This window comes from Pan troglodytes, chromosome 6 (genome assembly GCF_028858775.2).
Source record: "Pan troglodytes isolate AG18354 chromosome 6, NHGRI_mPanTro3-v2.0_pri, whole genome shotgun sequence".
Lineage (NCBI taxonomy): Eukaryota > Metazoa > Chordata > Mammalia > Primates > Hominidae > Pan > Pan troglodytes.
The window spans coordinates 33,133,237-33,141,447 of record NC_072404.2 but is presented as its reverse complement, the minus strand read 5'-3'; the positions used below and the strand labels follow the sequence as shown (position 1 = coordinate 33,141,447).

The 8,211-nt window shown below is 40.3% G+C and overlaps 1 pseudogene; it reads left to right on the top strand.

Moving 5' to 3' along the window:
* The first annotated feature begins 1,604 nt into the window (after positions 1-1,604).
* Positions 1,605-7,035, top strand: LOC107975616 (heterogeneous nuclear ribonucleoprotein A1-like; annotated as a pseudogene).
* The last annotated feature ends 1,176 nt before the right edge of the window (positions 7,036-8,211 follow it).

The window sequence follows — 8,211 nt, the reverse complement described above, 5'->3', positions numbered from 1 at the left end:
AGGACAGTGGTTAGCCTTGGGAAGCAGTTGTTGACTGTAAGGAAGGCAGCACAAGGGGCTTTTAGATGCTTTTGATAATGTGCTACTTAATCTTCTTCTTAATGTGCTGCTTTCATGAATGTGTTCAGTTTACAAAAATTCGTCAAGCTGTACCCTTGTGATATGGGCACTTTTCGGTCAGTTGGGTCAGAAGCAGATTGAGATGGAGTTAGAAGTGCAAAAGTTTCACTGGAGAGTAACACCTGTGAAAAAGGGGAAGGGGGAAACAGGCCTGGGCAGGAGGAGTTGTCAGGCCTTTGGAAAGAGTGGGCAAAGTCTCTGCCAGTTCATCAACAGCTCCACAGTCAAGACAGCTCATAGGAGGAATTCTGCAGTAGGTGGAGATGACCTGGCCCTTGTAACAAAGTCTTGCTCAGTCATTGGCTGTGGCCGCCTTGACAAGGAGTGTCCTCAGTTCAAAAGCTGAAGTGGACCCAAAGTAGTTAACAGTGAGAAGCTCTCAAGTACCCTTACTCCTTTTAGCTGGGCAATTAGTTCTTTCTTAAAAGGGATTTGGGCACCATATAGTGCAAGAGACTGAATAGTGGATATCTAAAAGTACAAAGATTAGCTGGATGTGGTGGCACACGCCTGTAGTCCCAGCTACTCGGGAGGCTGAAGCAGGGGAATCACTTGAACCCGGGAGGCGGAGGTTGCAGTGAGCCGAGATCGCACTACTGCACTCCAGCCTGGAGACAGAGCGAGACTCTGTCTCAAATAAAGAAATAAATAAATAAATACATATTATAACATAATATATAAATACATGATATGCTACATTTCACTAAAAAGTTTACTTTTAAGAAAACAGAATGCACCATCCACTCCAGGTGTTCTCAACATCTGCTTGCACAGAACCCCAGGGTTATACACATTAAATCAAAGCATTCCACTAATGAAAAATGGAAAGATGATGATTTTTTTTCCCACTTTCACAGAACAAAGAGCTAAGATAATGATAAGCTTTCCTTACTAAGCTTTTATCTCATAAATTCTTCCTAAATCTTTGACACATACTACCGAATGTCTGTATAAAAATAAGATGAGGCCAGGCATGGTGGCTCATGCCGTAATCACAGCACTTTGGGAGGCCAAGGCGGGCGGATCATGAGGTCAAGAGATCGAGACCATCTTGGCCAACATGGTGAAACCCTGTCTCTACTAAAAATACAAAAGTTAGCTTGGCGTGGTGGCACTCACCTGTAGTCCCAGCTACTCAGGAGGCTGAGGCAGGAGAATCACTTGAACCCAGGAGGCAGAGGTTGCAGTGAGCCAAGATCGTGCCACTGCACTCCAGCCTGGTGACAAAGCGAGACTCCATCTCAAAAAAAGAAAAGAATAAGATGATATCTGACCTAGGACAAAATTATATGTTTTGTCATATCAGCATTTCATGAGATTCCACCATGACATCCAGGTGTCGCACCACAGGAACAAGATTGAGGATCAACAAAGCTACTTGGAAATAATGGATGCTAGAACTCTAAGGAACCCACAGAAGATCAGTTCTCAAATCACCAGCCACTGGGGAGCAAATGAGCCAACCTCAAAATTGACAAGCAGTTATGGTGCTATGTGTCTCCCATGGGTACTGGACACTGTGTTGTATGGGGCTCCTCATCTCGGTAAGTCCTCTGCTTATTCCCTTAAGTTCAGTTTGAATTTACCTGTATGCTTAGTCTGTTTCTGCCTACATGTGTTTCACTAGTCTGCCAATCTTAGTATCAGAGACACCCAGGCCTAGATCTTAATCATGCCCTCTGGATTCCAACACACACACACACACACACACACACACACACACTCCTTTCCAACTATCCTCTCTGAACTTTGCCACTTATAACCTCTTATCCTTCACATCATACTCTCTTTCTGACCCACCAACCTGGCCTGTTTCCCAGACCAAGGGCCTCTAGGCTTGCCCTGTCTTGCAGCCACTCTGGTGGTAAAATATGTTAGGTATGAGACATTTTTTAGAAGTTCATAATAGAGCCAAGTGTGTGTAGCAGAATATATATATATATATATATATATATATATATATATATATGTATATATATTCTCCTGAGAATAGGAAGAAATAGCAATCATTTGAGGGTCATATAATCAGAAATGCAAATATATGAAAGTGTATGAAATATATGAAAATACATGAAAAAATACATGAAACAGTGGTCTTTAAGACATTGGGTATAAGTCAATGAAGAGCAGTGATCCCTGAAAGATGGGAAACGCACAAGACGAGCCTTACAATTACCTTAGTCTACTACCTGGAGAGAGTTTCCAGGCTGTGGCATAGGGAGGGGAAACCCAGGAAATGCCCAAAAATCTCCCCAGGTTGGAGACAGCCTGGAATACAGGGAGGCCAAGGTGGCTAAAGAACACAGGGCAGAGTGCCAGAGAAGAAAAAACTACACGGAGAACTTCACAGATTTGCGGAGAAACTGCCCCCAAGTTTTCAGCAAAGTACTGATTAGTGCATGTAGGTGAGGAAATCACCTGAGGCCAGGAAAAGAAGTACCTGAGAGGATTCGAGGAAACAATCTCCAGAAATCATTTGGGGCCAGGAATCGTTTCTGTTCCACCAGCCAGAGTGAAGAATCTCATAATTGAAAGGGCATTTGGTAGAGTTCTCAAAAGAAGTTTTCCTCAGTAGTGGGACAAGGTCAGTGGTGAGGCAAAAGCTCTGGTCTTGCCTGAGAAAAAAAATTAAAAACAAGACCTGAAAGAATCAGACTGTTCCAAGTGACTTAACTCCCTCCCAGAACAAAGCTGAAAAACATGTATAGGAATATAGAAATATCTAGCACCCAATAAGATAAAATGCATAATGCCTGCCATCCAAATAAAAATTACTAGACACACAAAGTAGCAGGAAAATATGACCCATAATGAAGAGAAAGATCAACCAACTGAAACTGACCCAGAAATGACACAGTTGATAGAATTAGTAAACAAGGAGTTAAAAAGGTATCATAATTGAATTACATATGTTCAAGAAACTAGAAGAAAGACTGAGCATGAAAGACTAATATATTTGAAAGTTTTTTTTAAGCTGCAAACCAGGATGTCTGAATAAAGTCTGTACTTAATAGTACTGTACCAATGCTAATTTCTTAATTTTGATAAATACATCATGATAATATAAGATGTTAACTTTTAAGTAAACTGGGTACAGAGTGGGAACTGGGAACACTCTATACTATCTTTGGGAATGCTCATTACTGTCTTTGCAGCTCTTGTATTTTTGTAAATTTAAAATCGTTTCCAAATAAATTTTTTAAAGTGACAGAACAAAGCATCATGTGCCAAGAAAAGAATATCTAAATCAAATTTCTAGAAATAAAAACTGTGAAGTCTGAGATGAAAAATATACTGAATGGAATTAACAGTAATTGCTGAGGAAAGGATTCATGAACTTAAAGACATAGCAATAGGAACTATTTAAAACAAAATACCAAGATTTGAGCTGGGCGCAGTGGTTCACACCAGAACCTCAGCACTTTGGGAGGCTGAGGTGGGTGGATCACCTGAGATCAGGAGTTCAAGACCAGCCTGACCAACATGGTGAAAACCTGTCTCTACTAAAAATACAAAAATTAGCTGGGCTTGGTGGCAGGCAGCCAGGTACTTGGGAGGCTGAGGCAGGAGAATCGCTTGAACCCGGGAGGCAGAGGTTGCAGTGAGCCAAAATCATGCCATTGCATTCCAGCCTGGGTAATAAGAGCGAGACTCCATCTCAAATTAAAAATAATAATAATAATAGAAATAAAATACCAAGATTTTAAAAACTAAAAGAAAAGCGCATCAGTGAATTTTATTATATATTCGAGAGCCTAATATACATGTAACTGGAGTTTCTGAAGAAAGAAGGGAGGGCTGAAAAATATTTGAAGAAGTGATAAAAAATTTTTTTTCAAATTTCATTACCCACAGATCCAAGAAATTCAATGAACCCCAAGCACAAGAAACATGAAAAACACTACACTCAGGCATATCACAATCAAATTGCATAAAATCAGTGATAAAGTAAAATACTAGAATAAAGAGAAAAATGTTAAACTTATTCAGAAAATATGGGTAAATATACAGGACATTTATTAAGAACCTACTATGAGCCGGGCATGGTGGCTCATGCCTGTAATCCCAGCACTTTGGGAGGCCGAGGCAGGTGGATCACAAGGTCAGGAGTTCAAGACGATCCTGGCCAACATGGTGAAACCCCTTCTCTACTAAAAATACAAAAATTAGCAGGGCGTGATGGCATGCTCCTGTAATCCCAGCTACTCGGGAGGCTGAGGCAGGAGAATCACTTGAATCCGGGAGGCAGAGGTTGAAGTGAGCCGAGATCGAGCCACTGCACTCTGGCCTGGACAACACAGCGAAGACTCCATCTCAAAAAAAAAAAAAAAAACCTACTATGGTCCAGTGCTCAAAATATCTTTCTTTTCTTTTCCTTTCTTTTCTTTTTCTTTTTCTTTCTTTCCTTCAGAATAGGAGGTCTAGGAGATCCTATATATGTTTTTACCTTGGACCCTTGGTTCTTTGAACTCCAAAGATGTATGCTGTCAAATAACTTTTTCATAAATCAAATGCCCTCCTTGCCTTGAAGAAAGTTATAGTCTAGAAATTAGTAAAACTACTCAGTATGTAAGCTTTTAGACTTACATTTTATTTTTCTTGCACTAGATTCCTAGTGCTAAGCACGCCTAAATACAGCATGTTTAAAGTTGCTTACAGATAAAATTTCACAAGTGAAAAATAATTTTTTAATCATTATAAATCTGTTATGAAGGGAAAGGAGTTCTGAAGCTGATTGTAGTTGGTAATTGTATTCAAAGAGGGAAGGAGAAGGGACATCTGAAACTGAAGGGAAGGAAGATTTCCAAATTCAAGGGTTTTGATATTTTTAAAAGTACAAGTGTGAAAAGATGGAAAGTCATCACAGTGTGAGTGAGTGTGTGTGTGTGTGTGTGTGTGTGTGTGTTGGAACAGGCAGATTTTAGATTCGAATTTTCTATCATTCACTTCTAAAAATGTATCCAAGGATTTGCTTATACCAGATATACTTCTGTGTTTATGAACAACACTGTGATGATATTAGAAATGTTTCATTTGGATGTTCAGCATGGGAGTGTGCTGCCTGTTGAGAGGGACTTTTCAGCGTGCCACTTGGTATATATTTGGATTACCATAATCACAAAAGCCTAGCCTCTGTCTTTCCCTCAGCCTCTCAGCCTCCCTTTCTTTTCATGTATTCCTCTCCCTTACTGTTGATGGGTGCATCACTTCAAAAAGAAAAAAACAAAAAGCTTGGACCAGGAGGATTTCTGTTCACTTTGGCAGTTCCAGAACTCGTTATCCCTCAATTGACCGCTGGAGACTCTGCTGCTATATATTTAAATCACCCTAGGCATTAGCTGGGGATGGGTTTATCATGAAACTTTTATAATAGAGACGGCTACAGGGAATAGAGTGCTTTTAAATGTCTCCTCTTCTGCAGGCAAGTGATAACTTCACTCTTTGGTGAGTCCCTGTTGCTTTACTATTACACTCAGATGTTTTCATTCCAAGAGGAAAATATTATGACTGAACATAAAGTTTTAGTATTTGAGATGGTTGGATTGCACACCAGGTAGCTGCATCTTTTTTCTGTATTTAAAGTATTCTACGATCAGCTATATTTACTGCTTCTGATTCCAGCTGGTCCCCATGCTAAATGAAAAAAAGACTTGTAGGAAACCTACATAGTTTGAGTTTTAAAAAACTATTTTGTGCAAACTTCCATCCAGGATATAAATCCCTTCTACTGCATTCTTAACAGCACCAACCTTCTCAAATGAATGAGAATAGTATTTGGGATTTATGTGACATGCAAATTCAGGACTTGAACAAAATATTGAGAACCAAGGGCTCTCCTAAGTGACAGAAGAGCCAAGGAAGCATGGCTAAAGTCTTCCCACTGCTGTCCTGTCTAAGTCAGAGTCTTTTAAAGAGCTTGAACAGCTGCAGAAGTTCTTCATGTGGGGGTAGAATTTTGGAACAACTGATGAGAGTGTGAGGAGCCATTCTGAGCAATTGGGAACACTCAGAGTCTGTGTGCTAATGAGAGACCCAAACACCAAGCACTCCAGGGGCTGTGGGTTGTCCCATATGCCACTGTGGAGGAGGTGGATGTGGCCGTGAATGCAAGGCCACGCAAGGACGATGGAAGAGCTGTGGAACCGAAGACAGCTGTCTCAAGAAAAAGTTCTCAAAGACCAGGTGCCCACTTAATTGTGAAAAAGATCTTTGTTGGTGGCGTTAAAGAAGACACTGAAGAACGTCACCTAAGAGATTATGTTGAACAGTATGGGAAAATCGAAATATTGAAATCATGGCTGACCAAGGCAGTGGAAAGAAAAGGGGCTTTGCTTTTGTAACCTTTGACAACCATGGATAAGATTGTCGTTCCGAAATACCATCCTGGGAGTGGCCACACTGTGAAGTTAGGAAAGCCCTGTTGGAGCAAGAGATGGCTGATGCCTCATCCAGCCAAAGAGGTTGAAGTCATTCTGGAAACTTTGGTGTTGGTCATGGAGATGGTTTTGGTGGTAATGACAACTGTGGTCATGGAGGAAACATTAGTGGTTATGGTGGCTTTGGTAGCAGCCGTGCTGGTGGTGGATATGGTGGCAGTGGAGATGGCTGTAAGGGATTTGGTAATGATAGGAGCAATTTTGGAGGTGGTGGAAGCTACAGTGATTTTGGCAATTACAACAATCAATCTCCAGATTTGGACCCGTGAAGGGAAAAAACTCTGGAGGCAGAAGCTTTGGTCCCTATGGTGGTGGAGGCCAATACTTTGCCAAATCATGAAACCAAGGTAGGTATGGTGCTTCCAGTAGCAGCAGTCACTGTCAATGGCAGATTTTAATTACTGCCAGCAACAAAGCTTGGCAGGAGAGGAGAGCCAAAGAGGTGATAGGGAAGCTACCAGTTACAACAGATTTGTGAACTCAGCCAAGCACAGTGGTGGCAGTGCCCAGCTGCTACAAAGAAAATATGTTTTAGACAATGCTCACGTGTATGCACAAAAAGCTCAAGGACTGTATTTGTGGCAGGTTATTTTAGGTTCTGTTCTGTTCTGTTCTGTTCCGTTCTGTTCTGTGGAAAGTATAAAGCATTCTAACAAAAGTTTTTAATGTGCCCATGCTGTGGATTGCTAAATGTAATAGTCTGATCGTAACACTGAATACATGTCTCTTTTAAATAAATAAAATAAAACTCTAGCTAGACATAGGAAAAAAGACTTGAAACATATACACCAAAATATTGGCAATACTTATTTCTGAGTGGTGGAATTAATTTTTAATAATATTTGTTGTGAAACTATTTTTTTCAATTACAAAAGTAATACAGTATACAAAAATTAAGGGAAAAAGAAGCTTAAAAAGACTATGAACATTTTGAAGTATATCTTTCTGAAATTTTTAAAAATTAAATATAACTTTTTTCTTATAAAAATAATATCTATTCAATGTTGAAAATTTAAAAATATAGATAAGTTAGTAGAAAAACATTTATTGAATGATTTTTATTTTCTTTCTTTTGCTTATTTTTAAACTACAAGTTTTCAACAATGAGTATACATTGCTTTGGAGTACAAAAGAAAAAATGTATTGACCAGCTGGGCGCGGTGGCTCATGCCTGTAATCCCAGCACTTGGGGAGGCCGAGACAGGCGGATCGCTTGAGGTTGGGAGTTCAAGACCAGCCTGGCCGACATGGTGAAATGCTGTCTTTACGAAAAATACAAAAATTAGCTGGATGTGGTAGCGTACATCTATAATCCCAGCTACTCAGGAGGCTGAGGCAGGAAAATTGCTTGAACCCGGGAGGCAGGGGTTGCAGTAAGCTGAGATTGTGCCATTGCACTCCAACCTGGGCAAGAGAGCGAGACTCCATCTCAAAAAACCAAACCAAAACAAACAAAAAAAACAATGTCTTTGTGAGAGCTGAGGTACAGGCAGTTGGAAGCCAGCTGTGTGGGCTAGATCTGCAGATATTGGCCAGGGTAGAAATGAGTTTGGGCCTCCTGGAATCTTTGGAGGCTTTCAATGGTTGCAGGTGAAAATGAATTCTGAAATTCTCTGAGTAAATTTCATGAAGTATATCTGGTAAATTACCAATA